General features: G+C 36.7%; 1 protein-coding gene, 1 long non-coding RNA gene and 1 other non-coding gene across 3 annotated transcripts in view; 1 reads left to right on the top strand and 2 right to left on the bottom strand.

The window, feature by feature from the left end:
- ZNF804B (zinc finger protein 804B) overlaps positions 1–27722 on the top strand; it is a 517429-nt gene that overhangs the window by 197130 nt on the left and 292577 nt on the right. The window lies entirely within an intron of this gene.
- LOC147374053 (uncharacterized) lies at positions 61–27715 on the bottom strand. The gene is made up of 4 exons (XR_015162382.1): positions 27613–27715; positions 26471–26599; positions 7912–7967; positions 61–338 (listed from the first exon to the last, which is right to left on the bottom strand). It is a non-coding gene; the product is annotated as an uncharacterized LOC147374053 (long non-coding RNA).
- On the bottom strand, positions 3581–3691 carry LOC147374054 (U6 spliceosomal RNA). Its single transcript, XR_015163340.1, has one exon. It is a non-coding gene; the product is annotated as a U6 spliceosomal RNA (small nuclear RNA).

Genomic DNA, 27722 nt, shown 5'->3' with positions numbered 1-27722 from the left:
AATACAATATTGTAAAGTTAAAAAATTAAATTAAATTAAAAAAAACTAAATTAAAAGCCATTTTTTGAAAATATAAATTTATTTTTATTTAAAAATTTAATTTACTGAAATCTTGCTCTTTCCTGCGTGTACTCTACTTGGCAGCGGTCCATGAACTAGGAGAGGGCAGCTTCTGTGAGATGCAGGCCATTGTGTGTAGATATATGAAGGGTAGTGAGGGAAATCTGGTGACTCTTCCTTATTTGCAGGGACTTCTGTACACAGCACACAGCAGAAACTCCTCTGTGACCAGTTCAAGTGTCTGAGTTCCTTAACCTTGCATCTTTGGCTTAGTAGGACTACCATTACAGAAAAAGGAAGAAGCACAAAAATTCATGCTCTAAAATAGTTGAAAAAGTGAAGTCACTCAGTTGTGTCTGACTCTTTACAACCCCATGAACTGTAATCTGCCAGGCTCCTCTGTCCATGGGATTTTCCAGGCAAGAGTACTAGAGTGGGTTGCCATTTCTTTCTCCAGGGGATCTTTCTGACCCAGAGATTGAACCTGGGTCTCTTGCATTGCAGGCAAGTTCTTTACCATCTGAACCACCAGGAAAGGTTGTATGTCCTGTTTTAATAGGAAGATGTGAATCAATATACCTTATATAAAGGGCAAGGATCAGAAATACTAGAAGACTGTAACAGGTACAGCGACTACAGACCCTTTAGCATTATAAAATAGTTCTATACCCACCATGGATGATTTATTGATTCTTTCTTGTTGACACACTGATTGCATACATGCCAAAATGAATAGATTGGAAGCAGAAGTAAATTTAGATGTAAATAAAAAACATTATGGATGATACATTTTTCTTCTAATAGGAGCCAATAAACCTAAGTATTCCTTCACTATAATGCACCCTGTGCCTCAAATATTCCCACGTAAATGGAAATATAATTTCCAGTATTTTTTTTCTTTGGATGGATCCGCAATTCATAAAAAGGTAACAGGGCATATCCAAGTTCTGGCAAACAAAGACTCTGATATTCATACAATACATTAATGTAATATTAAAGCAATATAGCCAGGTTAGAAGGCCTAATTGTTTAAATTCCTTCTCCCTTTTTCTAGTCCCTATTCCGATAATAAATATTTTTGAACATCCTCATTCAATTTATTTCCTTCTCATACCTCCAATTCTCTTGTGGCACTAATGACTACTAATGATTTGTGATTCACCATATTTTTATTAATTGTGGAATTTCCTTCCTGCCCCACAGCACAAATAATCTATTTTTAGAAAATAATACCAGTCTATTTTCTAGCTTTTTGTGTTTAGCTTCTTAAGGAGTGAAATCAAATTCCTTTCCAAAGTGCCTGATGCTTACTGCCTACACAAATGATGAGCATTTCAGTGGTTTAGTGGTAAAGAGTCTTCTTGCCAATGCAGGAGACCCGGGAGACATGGGTTCAGTCCCTGGGTTGGGAAGATCCGCTGGAGGAGGAAATGGCAACCCACTTCAGTATCCTTGTTGGGAAACCTCATGGACAGAGGAGCCTAGCAGGGTCCTAGAGTCCTAGGGTTGCAAAGAGTTGGACACAACTGAGAGTACACACACACACACACACACACACACTCACACACACACAGTATACTTAAGAACCATGTATCCAGTAAAATGAAACACCAAGTATATACCAAGTAAATGAAACACCAGTAAAATGAAACACACAATATACTAAAGAACCATGTATCCAGTAAAATGAAACACCAAGGATTCCAGTACATAAACAAATTCCAGCTCTTGTTTGCCTTGCTCTGCTCTGTAGCTTGCTTTATTCCCTGTTGCTAACATCTTACTATATTTTTCTTTGTTTGCTCTCTACACAGTGTATCACTTTTACTTGATGTATCTCTTCTGGCATTTACCTCTGACTCACCTTAAATACCAGGCTGCATTTGCCCTCATCACAGTGTACTTCTGGAGCTTGATGCTTATCTTTTCTTCTCCCCCTAAATCTAGTTCTAGATCTTAAGACCCTATGTTAAGGCTATTTCATTCTACAAAAGATAAGTGGGCTTAAAGTTGAATGAAGTTGAACAAAGCCAACCGTACTTACTAAATAAACTTAAGTGGTACCTCATTTCCAAGCAAATCATTTCTTAAATAATGGTGATACTTTCTTAACTTGAAATAATTTAAGTCATTTCCTCTCTTTGAGTCTATTATTCAAAGTCCTCCATCAAATAGCTCTGTGTAGTACAGCTTGGATTTTTTTCCTATGCTTTTCCCAGAAGATAGTTATTTACATAATCCTCAAATGCTTGATTCTTACATTTGTATGTCATTGTCTTCTGTACAATAAACATTTGTAACTATTTCAAAACATCCTTCAGCTTAAGCTCTTTCAATAAGCAATCGAGCATACCCTTATGACATCAGCCATGCGGCCTCACCTATTTCAGAGTGCACATACAGGAGTTTGATTTGTATAGAATTTATATTTTTACATTGTTATAAGGAAAAGTTTCAAGTGTAAGGCTTATCTCCCCTACTGGACTCTAAGCACTAGAAAGAAATCATATATCTTGTCTATATATCTTTGAGTTGCTTGAAAACCTAACATATTACTGATAGAAACATAATAAACATCAACAGTCTTGGCTTTGTAAGGAATTGTTATTGTTGTTGTTTAGTTGCTAAGTCGTGTCCGACTCTTTTGCAATCCTATGGACTGTAGTCTGCCAGTCTCCTCTGTCCCTGAGATCTCCCAAGCAAGAATACTGGAGTGGGTTGCCATTTCCTTCTCCAGGGGATCTTCCCGACCCAGGGATGGAAACTGCAACTCCTACACTGCAGGTGGATTCTTTACTGCTGAACCAATTGGCCTCCTTTTTCATACTTTAATTTTATTTTGAGAACACATTTCTTATTGGTGTATTAAACAAAACTTCTCTGTAGCTAAAGGAGTAAGAACACACTAAAAACTGTTTTACCACCATAAAAAGAAAAATAAAATCTCTCTACATTATGAGAGTATGAATTCAAATGACAAAGAAATGAGATGTGGAATGAAAATAAAATATCACCAGAGAGAGATCAAAGTTTTATTTGTTCTTTTGAAAACATGGAGATGTGGATATTCAAAGTTACTGTCTGAATTGTTGGTCAACATGAGAGAGATTTATTCTTCTCTTTCACATAGAGTGATACTTGACATAGGAGCATATATTTTAAACACCATTTTCAAATGGGCAAGAATCTATGTGTTCACTGATGTGTGTACAGCATAAATGCTTAATTATAACACTAGTTATTGGAAAGCTTTAATAAGAAAAGGAGCAGAGATCAAATCATAAGTTTCTTTTTTGTATCTGTGAGTCTTTCTGTTTTGTATATAAATTCATTTGTATTATTTTTTATATTCCACATATAAGTTATATCATATAATATTTGTCTTTGACTTACTTCACCAAATGTAGTATTCTCTAGGCTCATCCATTTTGCTGCTAACAATAATATCTCATTCTTTTTTATGTCTGAGTAATATTCTGTTGTATATGTATACCACATTTTAATCCAGTTACCTTTTGATAAAAATATGGAATGCTTTAAAAATTTGAATGTCATCTTTGCACAGGGGCCAGGCTAATCTTTTCTGTCTATATTTTTCCAATTTTAATATATGTCCTTTCAAAGCAAACACTAATTAGTCTTTGTTTTTAAATTTTCAGGCGGTTTGTGTCAATGCTGCTTTGATTATTTCCTAAAAAAGAGGAAAAATATAGGTTATTGCTAGATATAACTAGAGATACTACTTGCACTGTCAGAGATCAGATTAGATCAGATCAGTCGCTCAGTCGTGTCCGACTCTTAACGGTCCCATGAATCGCAGCACGCCAGGCCTCCCTGTCCATCACCAACTCCCGTAGTTCACCCAGACTCATGTCCAGTGAAGTCAGTGATGCCATCCAGCCATCTTATCCTCTGTCGTCCCATTCTCCTCCTGCCCCCAATTCCTCCCAGCATCAGAGTCTTTTCCAATGAGTCAACTCTTCACATGAGGTGGCCAAAGTACTGGAGTTTCAGCTTTAGCATCATTCCTTCCAAAGAAATCCCAGGGCTGATCTCCTTCAGAATGGACTGGTTGGATCTCTTTGCAGTCCAAGGAACTCTCAAGAGTTTTCTCCAACAGTGTAGTTCAAAAGCATCAACTCTTCAGCGCTCAGCCTTCTTCACAGTCCAACTCTTATATCCATACATGACCACAGGAAAAACCATACCTTTGACTAGACGAACCCTTGTTGGCAAAGTAATGTCTCTGCTTTTGAATATGCTATCTAGATTGGTCATAACTTTGCTTTCAAGGAGCAAGCGTCTTTTAATTTCATGGCTGCAGTCACCATCTGCAGTGATTTTGGAGCCCAGAAAAATAAAGCCTGACACTATTTCCACTGTTTCCCCATCTGATTCCCATGAAGTGATGGGACCGGATGCCATGATCTTCGTTTTCTGAATGTTGAGCTTTAAGCCAACTTTTTCACTCTCCACTTTCACTTTCATCAAGAGGCTTTTGAGTTCCTCTTCACTTTCTGCCATAAGGGTGGTGTCATCTGCATATTTGAGGTTATTGATATTTCTCCCGGCAATCTTGACTCCAGCTTGTGTTTCTTCCATTCCAGCGTTTCTCATGATGTACTCTGCATGTAAGTTAAATAAACAGGGTGACAATATACAGCCTTGACGTACTCCTTTTCCTATTTGGAACCAGTCTGTTGTTCCATGTCCAGTTCTAACTGTTGCTTCCTGACCTGCATACACATTTCTCAAGAGGCAGGTCAGGTGGTCTGGTATTCCAATCTCTTTCAGAATTTTCCACAGTTTATTATGATCCACACAGTCAAAGGCTTTGGCATAGTCAATAAAGCAGAAATAGATGTTTTTCTGGAACTCTCTTGCTTTTTCCATGATCCAGCGGATGTTGGCAATTTGATCTCTGGTTCCTCTGCCTTTTCTAAAACCAGCTTGAACATCAGGAAGTTCACAGTTCACGTATTGCCAAAGCCTGGCTTGCAGAATTTTAAGCAGTACTTTACTAGAGTGTGAGATGAGTGCAATTGTGCGGTAGTTTGAGTATTCTTTGGCATTGCCTTTCTTTGGGATTGGAATGAAAACTGACCTTTTCCAGTCCTGTGGCCACTTCTGAGTTTTCCACATTTGTTGGCATATTGAGTGCAGCACTTTCACAGCATCATCTTTCAGGATTTGGAAGAGCTCCTACTGGAATTCCATCACCTCCACTAGCTTTGTTCGTAGTGATGCTTTCTAAGGCCCACTGGACTTCACATTCCAGGTTGTCTGGCTCTAGGTCAGTGATCACACCATCGTTATTATCTGGGTCGTGAAGATCTTTTTTGTACAGTTTTCTGTGTATTCTTGCCATCTCTTCTTAATATCTTCTGCTTCTGTTAGGTCCATACCATTTCTGTCCTTTATCGAGCCCATCTTTGCATGAAATGTTCCTTTGGTATCTCTGATTTTCTTGAAGAGATCCCTAGTCTTTCCCATTCTGTTGTTTTCCTCTATTTCTTTGCATTGATCACTGAAGAAGGCTTTCTTATCTCTTCTTGCTGTTCTTTGGAACTCTGCATTCAGATGTTTATATCTTTCCTTTTCTCCTTTGCTTTTCGCTTCTCTTCTTTTCACAGCTATTTGTAAGGCCTCACCAGACAGCCATTTTGCTTTTTTTGCATTTCTTTTCCATGGGGATGGTCTTGATCCCTGTCCCCTGTACAGTGTCACAAACCTCATTCCATAGTTCATCAGGCACTCTATCTATCAGATCTAGTCCCTTAAATCTATTTCTCACTTCCACTGTATAATCATAAGGGATTTGATTTAGGTCATTCCTGAATGGTCTAGTGGTTTTCCCTACTTTCTTCAATTTAAGTCTGAATTTGGCAATAAGGAGTTCATGGTCTGAGCCACAGTCAGCTCCTGGTCTTGTTTTTGCTGACTGTATAGAGCTTCTCCATCTTTGGCTGCAAAGAATACAATCAATCTGATTTCGGTGTTGACCATCGGGTGATGTCCATGTATAGAGTCTTCTCTTGTGTTGTTGGAAGAGGGTGTTTGTTATGACCAGTGTATTTTCTTGGCAAAACTCTATTAGTCTTTGCCCTGCTTCATTCTGGACTCCAAGGCCAAATTTGCCTGTTACTCCAGGTGTTTCTTGACTTCCTACTTTTGCATTCCAGTCCCCTATAATGAAAAGGACATCTTTTTTGGGTGTTAGTTCTAAAAGGTCTTGTAGGTCTTCATAGAACCGTTCAACTTCAGCCTCTTCAGCATTACTGGTTGGGGCATAGACTTGGATTACTGTGATATTGAATGGTTTGCCTTGGAAACGAACAGAGATCTTTCTGTCGTTTTTGAGTAGATATGGCAGAATTGCAGTTCTCTTCCAACTTTCTTACACTGGCCTTTACATCTAACTCCACCCCAAAAGTGGCAACAAAGCAATGAGAAATAAGCATCTGCTCATTTCAATCAGGCACAAGCTCATTCACATGCTAGGACATCTGTGTAATATATAAATGAAAGTATAGGGTCTTGCTGCTGGGCTTTGAGAAAAGCAATGCCATTATTGGAGTAAGGCTTCATTTCATTCATTTTAAGAAAGTTTACTTGATTTTATCCTTATAAAACTAATAAGTCTTTGTTCTAAGCATTGGAGTAAAATGTAAAGTAAGAAGAGATTATCCAGGCTCTCTCCCAAAAGCTTTCACTATCAATATAGTGTTAGATATGTTTTTTCCAGACTTTCTTTCTAAGCAGATTTTTCTTAGTTTTGATCATATATGTGTAGTGATTTATTCAATTAATATTACAACTTGTTCATAAAATCAGTTTTATCTCCTTGATTCTTCATCTTACATAAATTTCATCATAAACAATATTATCTTACATAATTTTCACTGTGCTTGAGTTAATGTTGTTAAATCTGAGTGATTTAATTCTTTCATCATAGGCTAACTCTTCCCTATTAATTTCTTTTATCCAACTGACTTTTGTCTAATGCACTCAGTTGTAGAAAATTTCAAAATATAATATGATGCAGTATTTATATAAAATTCAGCAGCGTATTATTATAAGAAATTATGTGTCTTATTTCTATAGCATCTCTTTCATATTCATTAAATGTGCAGAGATGATGGCAATGCATTTATGTAATTTTGACCTATTACAACATGCCAGTGAAATTGTTTTTTAAGATATTTCATGACACTTATAATTAATTTTACTCAAATTTAGGATATTGATTTTGCTAAAGAACATTGTATTTTACTTTATTTGTGCTCCTGTCTGTCTCTTAAGTAAGATTGCTCATATGTTCTTCCTTGACTGATGTATATCTTAGTTCTCATAACAGATTAGAACTAACTAAAGTTTTAGTAAATTAATTAATTAATGCATTTGTGTAACTTTTATTATGTTGTTTGACTGTATCTACAAAGCCTCTAAAACATATGAAAAATATGTTTGGCTTAAAAAGTAGACAATATTTGTTGCCATGGCAGTTTTCAAATGATAAGCTAAATGTTGAAGTTTTTTCTTGGATACTTTTAAGTTTGCTAGTGTAGTTTTCAGCTACTTGTCAGCTAAAACCTTCAACTAAGATAATATTGTATTTATTTGGATTGTTTGACTTAAGTGTACACTTCAGAAATCTTCCATAGAAATGTTCCTATCTTTAATGTCATCCTTCAAGGAAAATGATTCTGTTTAGAGATCTTCCCCCACTTTATCGGTTCATCACATATTTATTTTTTGCAACACTTTCTTAAAAATACTTATATTGTTTTTTGCTTTGTTTTAGTCACATTCACTTATTTTTATCACATTCATAAGTATAATAAGGCTTACATAGGAGATGGTTATAAAAACTTATCATCTTCATCAGTTTCCTGTGGATCCATTTTCTGTAGAGAAGAAGCAAATTATAAAAATTAATTCCAGGCCATATGCCAGCTTTCAGATTGAAATCAATTAACACACACAAAAAACAGCTGATGGTCTGGACTAGATTGTTTGATTTTGTTGTTGATAATGTCATTCATTTTGTTTTGTTTTCTGGAAGAAAACTAAATGCTAAGTGATGACTAGTCCTTCAAGAACTTTCAAATTTCCAAAGATACCGGCATATTGCCTGCTTTTTTATTGCTACAGTTCTATTCTCCCTGTACCCGCAGGCATGTAAATAACATGAAAAATAATGAGAGGGAAGATTAGGTGTCAGAGGAGGAAGATCTTTGATTTGCACGTGGGAAAACAGATGGGCAAAGATGAAATTAAATTGAACCTGTGTTACAAAATATTATAAGGAGTTATAAATTTTAAGTCATGTGAAATACACTATAGGTATAGCACATATAATAGACATACTATCTACCTAGCAAGGATGATTTTAATTTTATCAAGTTATATCTCAAAGAGAATCTTAGGAAAACTTTAAGAGTGGAAATCACAACTAAAATAATCCATGGTGCTATTCCAATACTATAAAAACATGCATCTGACTAAACAAGCCATTACACATTTCCTCCTAAATTCTTTCCCTTAAACCCAAACAAGCCCCACCTCCAGTTGGACTGATGGTACCCATTCCAAACTGGAGCCTGGTTTGGTAACTCCTTGGCTCTTTGTCGAATTTTCCTTCTTCCCTCTCAAGAGATCTAATGTAAGCTGTTTTCATCTAATTTTTCCTGCTGGCATTTCTTATAGTCATGAAAGTACACCTTTGATAATCCTTTTCTGTAAGTACACATAAATTCTTTATAACACCTCTGTACCCTTTCTGTTCTCCCTTTTCTGGCAGGTTATCTTAGGAAATCACTCCCACTATAAATTATTATAAAATATCTGGATTATGATTGAAAGATAAGACTACTTTTCATGCAAATCATGTTACTAAATACTCATTACATTTTCTTCCAGACTTCTCTTCATACCACACCCTGTTTCTTGATTAATGGCACCAAGAGATGCCCAATTAATTTTTCCATCTCTCAAACCAGTGAAGGGGAAATCATAAAGGTTCATTCTTCCCCCACCCCAATGATAATAACTAGTAATTGAAACCAAATGTCTATCTCTTTATCACCTCTCATATCCGACCACTTTTCCCCTTCCTCGGAATACTGGATTATAACTTAAGTCAGGCTTTCATCTCTTCTTTCCACCATTTCAATATTTTTTAATTGATCCTGCCTCTTTTGTCACCCCTTTCTTATCTATCCTTAAGATTGTCATCAGGGTAAGATTTTAAGTTGCTAATCAGATCACACCATACTTTTACATACAATTCATCATTAACTTCCCATTCCCCTAAACTTAAACCCCATCTTCTTGGCATGGCACATGAAGGCTACAATAATTGGAAGGCTCGTGTGCCCAGGCTTATTAGAATCCACTCTACATCACACTCTGTGTGTTGTAGCCATCTCAGAATTCATCATGCTGGTTTGCCCCTTCACAGATGTTTTCTCTGCATTTAGTAGACTTCTTACTCTCAGGCCTTGCTTTCTTTGCCTAAGCAATTATATCTAAGATTAATATAACACTACTTCTTATTTGTTTTAATGTTTCCCTTTCTACTTACTAATGTTACATTCTATCATTTTTAATTGCAATTATATACCCTTACAATTATATTCTGGGTTAAATAGGCCGTTGTGAGCTAGCCTAGAAATCTTACCATTATTTGTAAAGTGTTTCAATTAAAACAAAAGCCACAAGTTCCAAATGACTGACTGGAAAGCAAATATTTGGAACATAATCTATTTGTAATTTCATTCCCACTGGTTATAACACCAAATGAAGAAACAAGATCAAATCTCAGAGGAAGACTTTGCTTGCTTGTTAAAACATATGTTTCTAGTGATGTAGGCATGAGAGAATAAAGAAAGGTATATTTCTATTTAATATTAAATTCAATGCCAGATGCTATTTATACACAATAAAAATTCTGGAAACAATAGGGTTTGGCTCTAAGTTTAAAAACTACTACTAGGGAATTAAGCTGGAGAAGGCAATGGCACCCCACTCCAGTACTCTTGACTGGAAAATCCCATGGATGGAGGAGCCTAGTAGGGTGCAGTCCATGGGGTTGCTGAGGGTCGGACATGACTGAGAGACTTCACTTTCACTTTTCACTTTCATGCACTGGAGAAGGAAATGGCAGCCCACTCCAGTGTTCCTGCCTGAGAATCCCAGGGACGGGGGAGCCTGGTGGGCTGCACCCTTGTGTTTCTAATACCCTTCTCCAAATAAAGAAACCAAGGACAATTAGAGAAATGCTTAGTGGACTGATTCTAGGGCTTGGCAGAAAATATACAAGATTATCTTGGAGCATCTTGATATGCTAGAAAGTAAGGAAGTACTCAAAAAACAAACCAACACATGTCATTGATGATTGTATGTCAAGGAGACATACGAGTCAACTGGAAAGTCCAAAACTGGAATAATTTGACCAACAAAATATATAAAGTATAGTGGATTATCACCCAAAGTATAAAACAAATGCCAGTTAGTCCATGATGATATAAATGATTGAGTAAAGAAACAAATGAAAGCATAGACAAATCTCTTGTGCAGTAGAATCCCAGATAATTAATGTAGATTTTTAGCCATCAAGGAAGGGAAGATAACTGCCACTCCTTCATTCCAGGCTGTGCATTGTGACTTTCTTCCACAGTATAATGTGGAAAGTAGGAAACAGAGTAAATCACGCAGTAGGTAAACCTGACAGAAATCTCTTTAGCCAGGTGAGAAGGTTTATACTAGTAATGATAAATTATGTTGATAAAATATACCTTTGTTATGGTGTAATAAGGATAGCTGTTTACCTCTGTGATTTTCCTCCCAAACCCTATAACATTAGCTTGATAATGGGGAAACTTCAGACAATTCCTAATGAAAGACATTCTGCAGATATCTGACCAATATTCAAAACTGTCAGAGTTATCTAAAACAAAGAAAGTCTGAGAAACTGTTACAGTATAGAGGATCTAAAAAAATATCATGACTAAATATAATGTGGTGTCAGGAATGAGATCCTGGAACAGAAATGGGCATTCAGTAAAAACTAAGAGAATATGAATTAGCTGTGAACTTTAGTAGATCATTTGTGTCGATATTGGTTCCTTAATTTTAACAAATATATAATGCCAACAGGGTGTTAATAATATAGGAAATAGTAAAAGTCTCTTGATTGCAAATTCTATGTATTTTCAAAGAAAATATTTTATACATCCCTCTTGTATTTTTGCATAAAAATAGTGACTTTATATTATGTTTTTGCAAAAAGGAGTTTGTATCATATAAGGTTAAACCTTTCATCCTTTGGGGAAAAAAATTGCATTGGTTTCAGCTGGCATATCCCATTGCCAGTGTTCACACACAGAATGCTCTTTTATGTGATTCTTTTTTACTGGCTCTTGACCATGATTCTCCTGCATATTTAATGTTCTTGGACTAGCCTTCTGATACATTTTAGTGAACAGACACCACTATCTATCTCCCTCAAGTGTTTTTTAATCACATATTAAGATTACCTTTACCATGCCTACCTGAAGCAATGCATCGTGCCTTTGGATGACAACTCTGAATGGGAGGTTGTGAAAAATTCAGTTGAAATACAACAATTTAAAATTTTCAGCATTTACAGTCTTTCCTATATGTAGAGTCTAGCCATCACAGGCTATTTACTTTAAAGCAATAGTATGACTTTTTTTTCTTGTTACATTATTTAAAATATTTGCAACATAGATTGACAAAGAACAAATCACTACTCTATTAAGTAGCAAGAGTGTGTGAATGGCCTCAAAGGGAATTTGAAAATCTTGACATAATGAGATATAAAGTAGAATTGATTGGTAGGGAGCCAAGACTGATGCCCTCACTACCATGACATTTAGGTTGGAAGATATCTGTAGTTTCCTTCCATCTGACTCAACAGATGGGCACACTAAAAGATTTGTGCACATAGTGGGTGAGTGTGTGTGTGTGTGTGTTTGTATAAACTAGACTGTCTAGCATATTGAATGCAATTCTTTATTAGAAACGTTGTGCATAACATTTTAAAAGCAGTATGTGTTTTACTGATATACATTTGGAATGTTTAAAATGTGATCTGGGGGCCACCATCCCAAACTAGATTTGGGAGATACCCTTAGAACCATGTAATCAACCTTTAAGTCAGCATCATTTTTTTTTTAAATCCGTCATCATTTCTTTATATTTAGTGAAAGTGTTAGTTGCTCAGTCCTGTCTGACTCTTTGTGACCCCCCTGGGCTATAGCCTGCCAGTCTCCTCTGATCATGGAATTCTCCAGGCAAGAATACTGGAGTGGGTTGCCATTCCCTTCTCCAGGGGATCTTCCCAACCCAGGGATTGAAACTGGGTCTCCTGCACTGCAGGCAGGAGACTGTGTTTATTTAGAGTGGTCACTTTTTGTGGTTATCATCATATCCAGTTAATAAGGGATGTGATTGAAATTCTGTACATGTCTTGGTACCAATACCCTTTTTAGTCTCTCACTCCTGGAGAGGACTATCTTCCCCTTTATCACTCTTAGTCTTACCAGGCAGAGGCACTATGCCTTCCAGGTAAGGTCACTAGCCAAAACCTTATGTTTCCACCCTGTTTTTTAAATTTTGCTCCTCCTACTCACATCCATACTCTGCCCCAGGTATGTCATCTCTAGTCCTCCTGTTCTGAGCATCTATTATTTCTAGTATCCTCCTGTCCATTTAATCCTAGCTAGTCCTCTGGTTGTGGTAGTGGTTTAGTTGAGAAGTCATGTCCAACTCTTGCATCCCATGGACTGTAGCCTGACAGACTCCTCTGTCCATGGGATTTCCCAGGCAAGAATATTGGAGTGGGTTGCCATTTCCTTCTCCAAGGGATCTTCCTGACCAGGGTTTGAACCCAGATCTCCTGCATTATAGTCAGATTCTTTACTGACTGAGCCACCAGGGAAGCCCTAGTCCTCAACTCATCTAGTAGAAGCAAGTCCTCTACTCATTTTCTGCTCATAAACCTCAGAGCTTTGGAGGAAGATACTCTAACCCCACAGGATACTGAAGAAGAAAGTAGAAAAGTGGGATTTGCCCTTCAAAATGAAAGCATGCGAGTGACAACTCCACGTATGCAAGAAATAGAAGACACACTGGATGCAGAACTGTAGAGAAAAGACTATTCCATGGCCTAGAATCACGATGCATGAGAGAGATCATGCCCAGGATATAAGAAGGGCAGAGAAGTAGATGTTATTTCCAAATTTACTTAATCTTAAAAGGTACCTTGCCCCTTTGTTAAAATGTAGATTCAGATACTCTACCCTAAGTTCAGCAAATCATAATCCTGTGAGGAAGGGGTCTAGAAATCTGATTTTTAAAGTTCCAGAGTGCTACTTAAGATTGGTTAATTTTGAAAAACCCTGGATAAATTGGTGGTAAGCTCACAGAGACATAAAATGTCAAGAGAACTAGTGAGCAGGGACAATGGTCTTCCTCATCCCACAATATGGGATAATTGGGCTAAAAGCAGGGGTAAGTGCAGAGTCCTAATGCACAGAGTGCTGTGGCTTCCTTAATGAGCCTGCATTAACTCTGCTGGCTGCAAATACTTCTCAGTAAAATAGAAGTAAAATGGCTTTTCCAATAAGACTACCAAGATTTTGTTAAATATGTTTAACCATTAAGGAAAACATGTGGGATGTTTACTTCATCTGAAGCAATCATTTGCTATTAGTATTTAGCCATAACTTTATTCTCTTTTTTGTTCAGAATTTCTCAACCTGTGGCAGGACACTTGGAAATATTGTTTGAATGGCATATACAGCAATCACAAGATTTCCATCAATTTTAGAACAAAGCCAATAATTTATGCTTTAGAGATTACCAATATATTTTCAGAGAATCATCCTAGACTCCTGTTCATTACTGATAAAATTAAAACAGTACAATTTACCTAAATTTTTTTATAAAAATAATACATATTTCATATTAGCACTAAAATGTCTCATACCAATGGTATGTAAAGCTGCTGTCCCTATTTTAACCTAAAGACTAGCACTAGAGGAAAATAATTTGCTTATTCATCATGTTTTATTGATTTTTTTTTCCAACTAGATTTATAATTTGAATCATTGAAAGAGAAAAGTGTGGACAAGGGCAATTCATAATTAAAGAACTTTTTATAACTTGTTTTGTAGTATCTACTGATTTGATTGCCGCTTCTCCAATAAAGATTCTGTTTCTCATTCAGTGTACACAAAGATTAATTGTAATCAAAGCATTTTTATCATCTTATTCTCTAAAATGTTGATACTTTTCTTAGTAAAAAAATGAATAGCTGTTTGAAATTTAAAAATAGCATTTTATGAAGAATAGGGGACAAATGAATCAGTATATCACAATGTTTTTCCTTTTTATGAAAAGATGACTTAATTTTTAACATTCAATTCAGAAAATTCACAAAGGGATAAGCAGAAGGGAGATTTGTGTATGTTCCACTGGTTACTAGAAAAAAATTTACTTCCACATATTTTCTTTAGGCACCTAATTAACATTCTATTTAGTCTAATCCCTTTGAAAATTTGTTAACAACTATATTCTTTGTTTCCTCCCTCAGTGATATTTAAAAATAAAATATCTTTCTTAACTCAATGCATAAAGGAGAAATCCCTTGATTATTCAGTATTTTCATTATTTCCTTGAGTAGGACTGAGAAATGTTATTTGCTAAGAAAGAATTCAAGGTTCTAGAAGACTCTTGGAATGGAACTGTCTTTTAACATAAACCTGCTGTCCCAAGAAGACTCAAAAAGACATCAACATCTGCAACAATTGTTATTAAATATTCCTTCACTGATTCTCTAATTCAAGATATTTTTTATTTTATATTAGAGTATAATTAACAATGTGTTAGTTTCAGGTATACAGCAAAATGATTCAGTTATACATACACATGTATTGATTTAGTTTTCAAATTCTTTTCCCATTTAGCTAATTACAGAATATTGAGCAGAGTTCCCTGTGCATAGGACCTTGTTGGTTTTCTATTTTAAATACGGCAATGCATACACGTTGGGCTTCCTTAGTGACTCAGACTGTAAAGGATCTGCCTGTGATGTAGGAGAGTGGGATTCAGTCCCTGGGTTAGGAAGATCCCCTGGAGAAGGGAATGGCAACCCACTCCAGTATTCTTGCCTGGAAAATTCCATGGCCAGAGAAGCCTGATCAGGTACAGTCCACGGGGCTGCAAAGAGTTGGACAGGACTGAGCAACTAACATACACACATACATGTCAGTCCCAAATTCCCAATCTCACCCTCTCCTTGACTTTTCCCTTATGGTAGCCATAAGTTCATTTCCTAAGTCTTCGAGTCTCTTTCTGTTTTGTAAATAAATTCACGTGTATCCTTTTTTTGTTGTTAGGTGCTGCATTTAAGTGATATATTTGTCTTTCTCACTTACTTCACTTACCTCTGACTTACTATACTGCTTCACTTGGTATGATAATCTCCAGGTCCATCCATATTGCTGCAGATGACACTATTTCAAAATGTTTGTAATGGCCAAGTAATATTCCATTGTGTATATGTACCACATCTTCTTTATCCATTCATCTGTCGATGGACATCTAGGTTTCTTCCATGTCTTGGCTACTGTGAACAGCATTATAGTGAATATTTTGGGTGCATGTATCCTTTAGAACCATGTTTTGTTTTGTTTTGTTTTTTTTCTGTATGTATGCCCAGGAGTGTGATTGCTGGATAATATGGTAGCTCTATTTTTAGATTTTTAAGGAAACCCCATACTGTTTTCCATAGTGGCTATACCAATTTACATTCCTACCAATAGTGTTGGAGGAAACGCTTTCCATCTCCAGCATTTAGTTTTTGTAGACTTTTTGGTGGTGGACATTCTAACTGGTATGAAGTGATATCTCATTGTAGTTTTGATTTGTATTTCTCTAATAATTAGTGATATTGAACATTTTTTTCATGTGCCTCTTGGCCATCAGTATGTCTTCTTTGAAGAAATATACATGACACAAACAAAATGATAGATACATTTTCCAGATGGTGGTGAAGGTTATCATAACTCAAAATACACTTGTCTTAAATTACAGTTTTATATGTAATTTCATAATTATACATACTATGATGCATTTAAATGTCTAAGTAGAGGAAGGATGCATTATTAACAATAAATTTTATGTTTAGGTGAGTTAATCATTTGTGATTTTGATTGACTTATATTTTATGTACAGCAACAATACATCATTACACAATGGACTGTAGAAGAATAATGTGAAGATAATTTGATTGTTTCAGTAGGTAAGTGCTTTGGTCATATGTCTGTAGGGTGATTCCAAGATAAATACCCAGTTTCTTGATGAAATTCTAAATAAACCTTTAAAGTCTGAAAAGAAAAATAGCATCAAAAGGTATCCAATCCAATAATTTTACTGGTTTCCCATTTATGTTGTGAACTGACTTTTGGGGAAAGAATTTCATACTTCTTGCCTTCTCTTGCTCAGGTCTTCTTCATACCTCAACCTACTAGTGTGCTAAAACAGGTTTGGTGGTAACAAAAGTTAGCTCCTAATTTGCAAAACCCAGTAGGTTCTCTGTGGTCTCATCTCCCTTGTCCTCTGTAGTATTGTTGCTGCTGACTCAGGTCTTCTTGAAATGTTCTCTTCTTTTGTGTACATAGTATTAATATTTCCCTCAATCTGATTTCATCTCCTCAGTACTCTCCAGGGTTTTAGTCAAGGTTCTTTTTTCTCCTTATTTTATAATCCTCTTTTAAAAAAAAATGTAGTATAGTTGATTTGCAATATTATATTAGTTTCAGGTGTACAGCAAACATATACTCTTATACAATCACACATATGGTCATGGTCTGTATGCTAGCTGCTGCTGCTGCTAAGTTGCTTCAGTCGTGTCCAACTCTGCGCGATCCCATAGACGGCAGCCCACCAGGCTCCCCCATCCCTGGGATTCTCCAGGCAAGAACACTGGAGTGGATTGCCATTTCCTTCTCTCCAATGCATGAAAGTGAAAAGTGAAAGTGAAGTCGCTCAGTCATGTCCGACTCTTCGAGACCCCATGGACTGCAGCCCACCAGGCTCCTCCATCCATGGGATTTTCCAGGCAAGAGTACTGGAGTGGGGTGCCATTGCCTTCTCCGTCTGTATGCTAGGGACCCCTATAACTCCACCACCAGGCTCCAAACTCTTCCCTTTCTTGGCATTTCATTTCTTTCCCATTCCTGCAAAGAACATTCAGGTATTTCAAGTACCAGATGATCCAAATAAATGTGTTACGTTACCCTCCATACTCTGCACAGCCACACTGTTTTGAGTCCTGAATAATTTGTGTCTCTTTAATGGCGTCAACATCCATCCATATCTTCAAGAATTCCCATAATGTTCTTTTAGATTTCCGCCTCCCTTACACTACATTAGATTTGTCATAAATTCCAGTTAATTCCCACTCCAGAATATCTCAAGGTATGAAGACTAAGAGTCAGGGTAAAATAAAAGACAGTTAGAATGTGTAATCGTGGTAGAAAAGGAAAAGGAGGAGACAGATTAGACACAATTCTCTTTCTATTCCACTGTCCCTCCTTGGTTAAAATTCAAGTATGTCTCCATATTTCTTACTGGATAATATTAAAAACTGCTAATGAGGCATGATCTTATCCAATTATTTTCTTAAATGCCCTACATATTTCCCTTGTTGAATGTCATTTTATTCACGAGTACATCTTCTATACTACGGTGCCTTTGTTTATTCCACTTTCTTTCTCTGCAATGTCTTTCTGTTTTATTTTCTTCTGTAAACTCCACCTGTGTCCACTAATTCTTTCCCTGGAACCTCCTGTGACAGCCCACAAGTACCATTACCTCTTCTGTGCTTCCAGGACTTTTGCTGGTCTCTTGCAGTCCCTTCTTCGCTAGACAAAGCTTCCTTCCCCATCTGTCTATCTGCAAGCTTTGACCTCTTCAAGGGTGGAGACTGTTAGACACTTAGTACATATTCATCCAGAAAACTGATACTAAATAATAAGTGAGTGATTTCCTTAAAGAATATTCACATTTTGTAATTATAGGGGATATTAATTGGTTCTTCAAATTATTTTATATCAATAATGGACAGACCAAATTTTCTCATGTTTAGTCCCAGTTATATATTTCTTACTTCTTGCTGAATAATCTGATTATGACATTTGGTGCTCATTAAATCACACAGGGGCTTCCCCAGTAGCTCAGCAGGTAACGAATTCACCTGCAATGCAGGAGACATAGGAGAGGCGGTTTCGATTCCTGGGCCTGGAAGATCCTCTGGAGAAGAAAATGGCAGCCTATTCCAGTATCCTTTGCTGAAAAATCCCATGGACATGGGAGCCTGGCAGGCTTCAGTTAAAGGGTCTCAAAGAGTCAGCCATGACTGAATGACTTAAGCACGCATAGTCACATAGATCATAACAAATAGAAAAGGCTCAATAAAACTTCACTGGGAATGTGGTCATCATAAGGGGGACTCCGCGCTTCTATTCAGTGCAGGCTATTAGAGCTGTAATGTTAACAGTATAAGAGTATTTGCTGGTTCAGTCAACACATGCTTACTGAGAACCTGAAACAGGTATAATATGCACAATATAAATTAAAATGATTTATCTTCTAAAAAATCTTTCCTAGTATTTAGTTAATAACTTCTAAACAGGGAACAATCTGGTATTGCTAACACAGGAATTGAGTGAGTGCAGAGCAGGTGAATGGAGAGCAGGACTCCATTGTTGCATGCTCCTGGAGCACTTTATAGGACTCTATGGGCAATTCTGGTTTCTTTTTGTCCTTTGAAGATCCTCTCTGTGAATCCAGTCATTTAAATCCAACCCTATAACACTCCTGGGACGGGAGGGCAAACAGGAGAGAAACACCCTTCAAACAGAGGCTCACACCCTCTAGAGACACTTGAGATAGAAAAGGAGATAATTGCCTACTTCTCTGTTCTACCTTGGAGAAGGCAATGGCAACCCACTTCAGTACTCTTGCCTGGAAAATCCCATGGATGGAGGAGCCTGGTGGGCTACAGTCCATGAGGTCACTGGGACTCGGACACGACTGGGCGACTTCACTTTCACTTTTCACTTTTATGCATTGGAGAAGGAAATGGCAACCCACTCCAGTGTTCTTGACTGGAGAATCCCAGGGACGAGGGAGCCTGGTGGGCTGCCATCTATGGGGTCGCACAGGGTCGGACACGACTGAAGCGACTTAGCAGCAGCAGCTGTTCTACCTAAGCCCATTTGAATGAAATGAGAAGAAAGAATCATTTTTATATGATTATACAAAGATGAATCATTTCCTACTTTCTTTTGTAACTGTGATGGAAGCAGCAAGGAGCTGAGTCTAATGAGAAAGATGGCTGGTCCACATCCCAGAAGATCTCAGTTCCAATACTGTGGCCTTAGGCAAGTCTAAGTCTCTTCTGAAGGTTCTCACAGTTTCTTTGTATAATGATGCAATGCATATGGTATCCCAGAAAGCACATCCCTACTCTTATGAGTTTCCTTTGCCAGCTAATTACAAGAAAGATTACCAAGGGTACCATGAAACATCATGGGACAATTTCTACACTGACTCAAAGAAGTGGTAGTTTGAAAGGAGGTCATTTCATTTGTAGACAAAGAGAAGATAGAGTTTTTTTTACTCAAAAATACTGCTACTACTATTGTGCTTTAGATAAAGGATTTGCTGTATCACCAGGAAACAATGTGAAACTTCTTTGGATAAAAAATTAGGATTTTTAAATGTAAAAATTTTATAATATATATAAATTTAAAGCACTTCTAAGCAACCATATATAAATGATTTTTGAGTGTAATGTATAGATAAGGCCATACTTTTTAAGTGCTTAAGTTATAAAGTAAATATAGGAAGATATAATAAGCTTCACAATGAACAACAGTTTACAAATTTATTTTAGCAATTCATCTTTAGCAATGATACAAAAGATGAAGTCCCTTGTTATAAATACTCGAGAAGGGACTGAAATCCACAGTTATTTCCCTTCAAGTGCTATGTTGTTAAAGTTTTATTGACCCTGCCTTTCATGGACTTAAAAGCTCTTGTGCCATATTCAGGGAAGCAAATTAGCTGCTGCCTGTTCATCTCATATTGGAGGATATCTTCAAGCTAGATCTATGAACAATAAACAATTGGATGAGAAAAAAAGGAAAGTGAACCAAATATTTTGTTGGGAACAATGTATTCATAAAAATGATAGAGGAAGATAAAGCCAACAATTGTTAAAAATCAGCTGATCACACTGCTTTCTATATGGGCACAGCTGGAGTCCATGCTAAGATAGAAGTCAATTCTTAAATGTGCATCAGTCTAATTCTGAAGAAGTCTTCAGTAGTGATTTGAGACATAGTTATTACACAAAATAACCAATTACAATTGCTTTCACACTGCTATCCTGTTCTTTTTTTCCCCCAAAATCCTTACCAATTTCCAGAGGCCAGGGTTGGGATAAGTGGATGTACAACCCCTGCATTTCAATTTCGTTTGCAGAGTAATAGCTAACTACTTCCTATCTGAGAAGTTTCATCTCGACTATAAAAGCACAGAAATGGTATATATAGTGTATTCCAAGGTTCATTTACTACTTTAGGATGAAGCAATGTAACAGAATGCTCCAAAAGAAAAAGACCCATAGTTGAATATGGGGATAAGTCACTGCAGAGTTAGCTGAGATGTTTGATTTTGAAAAGCTCATAATACCTTTAGTCGTTTTGCTGGATATTGTGCAGATATTTCAAAATAGTACACTTCACTTTGCCAGGTTCAAAATGTTCACTGGCATAATTTGTGATCTGGAGTTTGCTGAATGCATGTAAGAGCTGAGACAAATTGGCAGAAAGAAGATATCGGCAAAACTTTGTATGCAATTCCTAGAAACTAGAGAGCTGTGTGACTAGTATACAGAATGATTTTTGGTCATAATGTTTTAGTACCAGACTGAGTCATTTAGCATCTACTCCCTCAATTTATCCATAAAGAAATTAAGGCTCAAAGAAGTTAAGTGACTTGTCTGAAGTCAAATGGGTTCAGAATCAGAATGTAATCTAAATTTTCAGATTCAAAACCAAGTACTATTAATATATTGAGCATCTTACCTACTGCATGCCAAGTCACTTCAGTCATGTCTTACTCTTTGCAGTCCTGTGGACTGGAGCCTACCAGGCTCCTCTCTACATGGGATTCTCCAGGCAAGAATGCTGGAGTGAGTTACCATGACCTCCTCCAAGGGATCTTCCCAACCCAGGGATCAAACCCAAGTCTGTTATGTCCCTCCTTCATTGGCAGGTGGGTTCTTTACCACTAGGGCCACCTGGGAAGCCCTATCTTACCTCCCGCTGTCTCATATTAGTCTACCCCTGTTCCATAAGCTTATGGAGTTAGTCAATTTATAAATAGTGTTCTGTTCTCATAGCCAGGATATAATTAATGTGAAAGAAAACCCATTCATTACTCATGCCAAATCAATTATATCAGTTGTGTTTCAACATGTGGTAGAGTTCACTCTGAATACCATAGTCTCAGGAGGAATACATTTGTGTAGCTATTCTGAAACTGGAGTTTCAGGCATAAATTTGTATGTTCAGTTTATTGAGTAACAAGATAAGAAGGATTTTACAATATAATGTGAGGATCAGATATTGAATTTTTTTTTTAAAGACATTCCAACAATTCAAAATTTATTTCCATGTTAGGCAAGAATTAATGGATTTGTTGCCAGTAATATCTGTTTGGAGATCTTTAAACATATTAATAAAAAAAGTCAATGAAAGTGAAATTATTTTTAAATTGCATTTAACTGTTATTTTTTAAAACAGTTGATATAAAACTGACCTATTTAAGAAAGGGTGATTTTTGGTTTTCTTCTGAATTTGGTTATATATTTTCAAAATAATACTTTTTAAACTTTGGACTCCCATGAATAATTTAGTCATTTTACTATGAAGCTGTTTTGTCAATGGATATGAACTTGGGTAAACTCTAGGAAATAATGAGGGACAGGGAGACGTGGTGTGCTGCAGTCCGTGGGGTCCCAAAGACTCAGACACAACTTAGTGACCGAACAATAACAATATGAAGGTTTTTTAGGAAGCCTTTGACTGTGTGAATCATAACAAACTAGAAAAATTTTAAAGAGATGGGAATGCTGGATCACCTTACCTGTCTCCTGACAAACCTGTATGCAGGTAAAGAAGCAACAGTTAGAACTGGACATGGAATAACTGACTGGTCCCAAATTGGGAAAGCAGTATATCAAGGCTGTATATTCTCATCCTGCTTATTTAACTTATATACAGAGTACATTATGTGAAATGTCGGGCTGGATGAATCACAAGCTGAAATCAAGATTGTCTGAAAAATATCAACAACTTCAGATATGCAGATGATAACCATGCTAAAGGCAGAAAGTGAAGAGGAACTAAACAGCCTCTTGATGAAGATAAAAGAGGAGAGTGAAAAAGCTGCCTTGAAACTCAACATTCAAAAAACTAAGATCATAGCATCCAGTCCCATCCCTTCATGGCATATAAAAGGGAAATAAGAGGAAGCGGTGACAGATTTTATTTTCTTGGGTTCCAAAAATCAATGCAGATGGTGACTGCAGCCATGAAATTAAAAGATGCTTGCTCTTTGGAAGTAAAGCTATGACAGACCTAGACAGCATATTAAAAAGCAGAGACATTACTTTGCCTTCAAAGGTCTGTACCCTCAAAGCGATGGTTTTTCTAGTGGTCATGTATGAATGTGAGATTTGGACCAAATGCAGGTTGATTGCCAAAAAATTGATGCTTTTAAACTGTAGTGCTGGAGAAGACTCTTGAGAGTCCCTTGGATTGCAAGGAGATCAAACCAGTCAATCCTAAAGGAAATAAACCCTTAATATTCACTGGAAGGACTAATGCTGAAGCTGAAGCTCCAATCCTTTGCCCACATGACGCAAAGAGTTGACTCATTAATAAGAGTTGACTCACTGATACTGGGAAAGATTGAAGGCAAGAGGAGAAAGGGCTGGCAGAGAATGTGATGGATAGATAGCATCATGGACTCAATGAACATGAATTTGAGCAAACTCCAGTATAATGAAGGACAGGGAAGTCTGGCATGTTGCAGTCCATGGTGTCGCAAAGAGTCAGACATGACTTAATGATTTAACAAGAATAATATGAAGTGTGATTATAAAATTAAGGAAATACATATAGAACAGTTGAATTACTCACACAAGAAATGCAAATTTATATTTTGAAGCTGTGAGCCTAGTTGATTTAAACAGTTTCTGGTTTGGGTTTTTTTGTATCACTGTTGCAAGATTATTTTGTATTATGTTAGGCTATGATTGTGTTATTCATAGGAATGAATTGTATAATAATAGTGTGCTGATGCCACACAGGTAACCATGACTACTACTATTGTTCCATCAGTTTTTGCTCTATGCAGCAGTGGATATTTTTAGTGGTTCTATTATTTTCTGTTTTAAAATTTGGAACCTAAATTAGAAGTCACTTCTATTTTTTTTAAATCTTGCATAATTTTATGCAGTGTTTCCTCCTTTCAGATATTTAGGTATGGAATACCAGAAAGGAAGCTTGGGCAAGAGTCTTCTAATTTAAACAATAAATGTCTGTCAATAAGGCCACTGTCTTCCTTGTTTCCCAGGGTATAATATTTATATTTCTTAAAATTTCTTTCTAGCTTTTCTCTCACTATAATCATTAGTTACCTGCTATTCTTTATTATGGGCTTTTCTGGTGACACGGTGGTAAAGAAGCTGCCTGCCAATGTAGGAGCTGTGGGTTCAATCCCTGAGTCAGGAAGATCCATCCCCTGGAGAAGGAAATGACAACCTATGCCAGTATTTTTCGGAGAAGGCAATGGCACCACACTCCAGTACTCTTGCCTGGAGAATCCCATGGACAGAGGAGCCTGGTAGGCTGCAGTCCATGGGGTCGCTGAGGGTCGGACACGACTGAGCGACTTCACTTTCACTTTTCACTTTCATGCATTGGAGAAGGAAATGGCAACCCACTCCAGTGTTCTTGCCTGGAGAATCCCAGGGACGGGGGAGCCTGGTGGGCTGCCGTCTATGGGGTCGCACAGAGTCAGACACAACTGAAGTGACTTAGCAGCAGCAGCCAGTATTTTTGCATAGGAAATCCCATGGACAGAGGAGCCTGGCAGGTTACAGTCCATGGGGTTGCAAGAGTCAGAGGGACTTAGCAACTAAACAACAGCAACAACACCATTCTTTATTATGAGAGTTCTAAAATCATCCCCTTCTAGCCCATTCACACAAATATCAAGCCTTCACCATATACTGATCATTGAAATACCCTTCTGACTGGGCTTTTCACCATTCTTCACGTTATTTGTGAATTCATCTCATCTCACTAACCCTTCTGACTCATTTCTTTCTACCTTATTCCGTTCCAATGCAGCATCTTTTCTATTACACAAAGTTTTCCCAAACTGGGCATTTCTAATGTCAGATTGTAGAACTTGATGTGAATGTAAAATGAATTATCCAAGTGGGGAGCACTGTAGGTTTTAAGGGGTCTTCCACTGGCTGGGTACAAAGCACTGAATGTCAGGGAATTTGGAAGCTTTGTAGTATACATCACAGTTTTTTGGTTGTTGTCATTCTTTTAATAGTTATGAATTTTATCATAAGCAAAATTACAAGGTCAAGGTCAAGGAGGATTTTATAGCTGAAATACTTATAAGTATGTAGATTGAAGTACAAATAAACTATTGCTGTTGATTTAGGTGAGTCAATTTATTTTTCTCAGGTAAAAACAAAATACTCAAGTTAATAAAACCCTTCATTAGTGAGATTTTCTACTGAGGAAAAGTTAGTTATTGCAGACATAAAATATGATACCGCTTATATGAAAGTTACTCATAAATTCTAGAGCCACTGATTCAATCTGAAAGCAGTGTTATGATCAAAGAAATGGAGTCCAGTAATCAAAAGTTATATCAAATAGTTCAAAGTCTTTACTTGGGTGTCTTAAAAAATGTGAAGTGTTTCAAAACATAACACTAATAAATTTCTCCTTTTTTCCCCTGAAACTGCCTTCATTGCAGACCTGTAACACTCCTCAGAAACTCACCCTCCAACGAGCTTTGAGTATTTTTTTTTTCTTTACTGCCCCAGATTTTTTATTATGTAAACGCACCTGGCAGTTCTCTACAAGGCATAATTATTCTTCTGTAATTTAGGGAACAAAGGGAAAATCCGACTAGGTATTCTCTTTGGCCCAGATAGTTTTCAGTCACAAAAGTAACTGTTTTTGTAACTAGATTTTTGATAGACAATTTTATAGCAAGGTATACATCATGCTTTGTAGAACAGACTGTACTGGAATTTGGCAACAAATCCTTTGGATTTAAAGGGGGTTCGGAGGTGGATGAAACTGGAGCCTATTATACAGAGTGAAGTAAGCCAGAAGGAAAAACACCAATACAGTATACTAACACATATATATGGAATTTAGAAAGATAGTAACGATAACCCTGTATACGAGACAGCAAAAGAGACACTGATGTATAGAACAGTCTTATGGACTCTGTGGGAGAGGGAGAGGGTGGGAAGATTTGGGAGAATGGCATTGAAACATGTAAAATATCATGTATGAAACGAGATGCCAGTCCAGGTTCAATGCACGATACTGGATGCTTGGGGCTGGGCACTGGGACGACCCAGAGGGATGGTATGGGGAGGGAGGAGGGAGGAGGGTTCAGGATGGGGAACACATGTATACCTGTGGTGGATTCATTTTGATATTTGGCAAAATTTAAAAAAAAAATAAAAAGAATAAAAATAGAAAAAAAAATAAAGGGGGTTCAAGAGAAGAGAATTCAGTGCTAGATAAATAATGTTTTTTATTGTTGCTACCATACAATGTTAATCTCCCAGATTACAATCCAAAGAGATCTTGTTTTTTTAATTGTTTTAATCTATTAAACTAACATTTCTTTTCTGTTTAATTCCCTGTATTCAGATGATTTTCATCATGGATACATTTCATTTTTAAGACACTTTATATTTTATATGGTCACACATAGGAAAATATCCAGCAGAATATACAACAAATTTATATAAATCAGGTGTAATCTACTCATTTTCATCATTGTGAAGGACCAGTATTTTGCTTATCTGATTTTCAATCTTATATGGAATAATACTTTGAAAAATATAACAAAAATCCATTAAAACAATTAGTGTTTATTTTATTTATAATAATTATATAACAAAAATTACATGTGATTGGATGTCATGGCCCTGTCAAAATTTCCTGTTACATTCGATGTCTGTACTTACCTCACATAAGATAAGAAGGAACAAAAAGTTCTGAAAACAGTTCTCTACCAGCAAGCTCTACCGATAGACTCCATAAGAGGCATCTTTTTCACGAGAGGCTTCTCAGCTGTTTGTCTCAGTTGACCTCCTCTGTAAACGTGGATATTTTAACTATTTTTTTGATCATGTATATTATTTTCTTATGCACTAACAATGTCACCATAGACCATTAAACACCTCTGTGAGTGACAAAAGGTATCCTTCTTAATAACCGGGACGGCCAGACTTGGCTCCCAGTGGAAACTGGTGTCTGCCTCCCTTGTTTTCTGGCTGAGCCCTCTGGGTCATACAGTTTTCACCCTTAGATGCAATAGCTCTCATTTAGTTAAACTCATTTTTATTTCATTCCAAGCTGCAAGTTGGTTTCTCAGCCTTCACAAGAGGGAAAGGGTAACTAGGCAGTCTTTGGAGGATAAAGTGGCTTACTGTGGGTAGAGCATGATTTTTTTACAGCAGGATTTTATACCTGAGTTGGAAGAAGCAAACCTTAATCTATCATTTATGCTAAATGAGCCTCCATTTCTCACTTACACTTTCCAAAATGTAAAAGGCATTTTACTAAAGGTCTTTTGTTGTTAACCTAATTTATGTTTATAGTTACTTAAGTCCACAAGGTTGGGGTGCTTATTTGGTTGGGTTTTCCAGGTTCAGGAAACTCTTAAGAGGAACTCAGTCTTTGAATGTGTTATATAAAGCTATCCATGGTGCAATTTATATATATATATATATATATATATAATATATTATAATGCTTTTACAAATTGAAGGGACATAGACAAACATTTAAAAGCATTAAAAATTTAGGAAAAAATAGTTGTATAGAAGCAAATAAAAAGAGGCCCAGATATTAAGACCAGTTAAAAAGAGAAATTTAAAGAATATAGGTGGTCAGGATGTTGAAGTTTGCTAATGCATATAAAACTAGTTAATTACATGTAGAGCAATAAAATGTCATGTTTTCTAGAGAAAGGAAATCAATTTTATCTCAAATGAAATTCATTTGCATTGCTATGGATAGTAATCATTTGCTTGACAGTTCTGTGCAAGGTAACTTCAACTTCTATTGTGGTCTAGTTAATAGAAAATTAATTAAAAGTACATACCTCTATTGAATGAGAATTTCTCATTAGCTTTCATCTCTCCTGCTCTCCAATCTCACCTGTACCAGATGACCTTAGCCTCTACTTAAGAAATATTGAGACCACCTGGCACA

Source organism: Bos grunniens, chromosome 4, assembly GCF_055505025.1.
Source record: "Bos grunniens cultivar Pamir isolate PY7600 chromosome 4, Bosgru_T2T1.0, whole genome shotgun sequence".
NCBI lineage: Eukaryota > Metazoa > Chordata > Mammalia > Artiodactyla > Bovidae > Bos > Bos grunniens.
The sequence above is the reverse complement of the archived record's forward strand: the minus strand, read 5'-3'. Positions and strand labels throughout refer to the sequence as shown.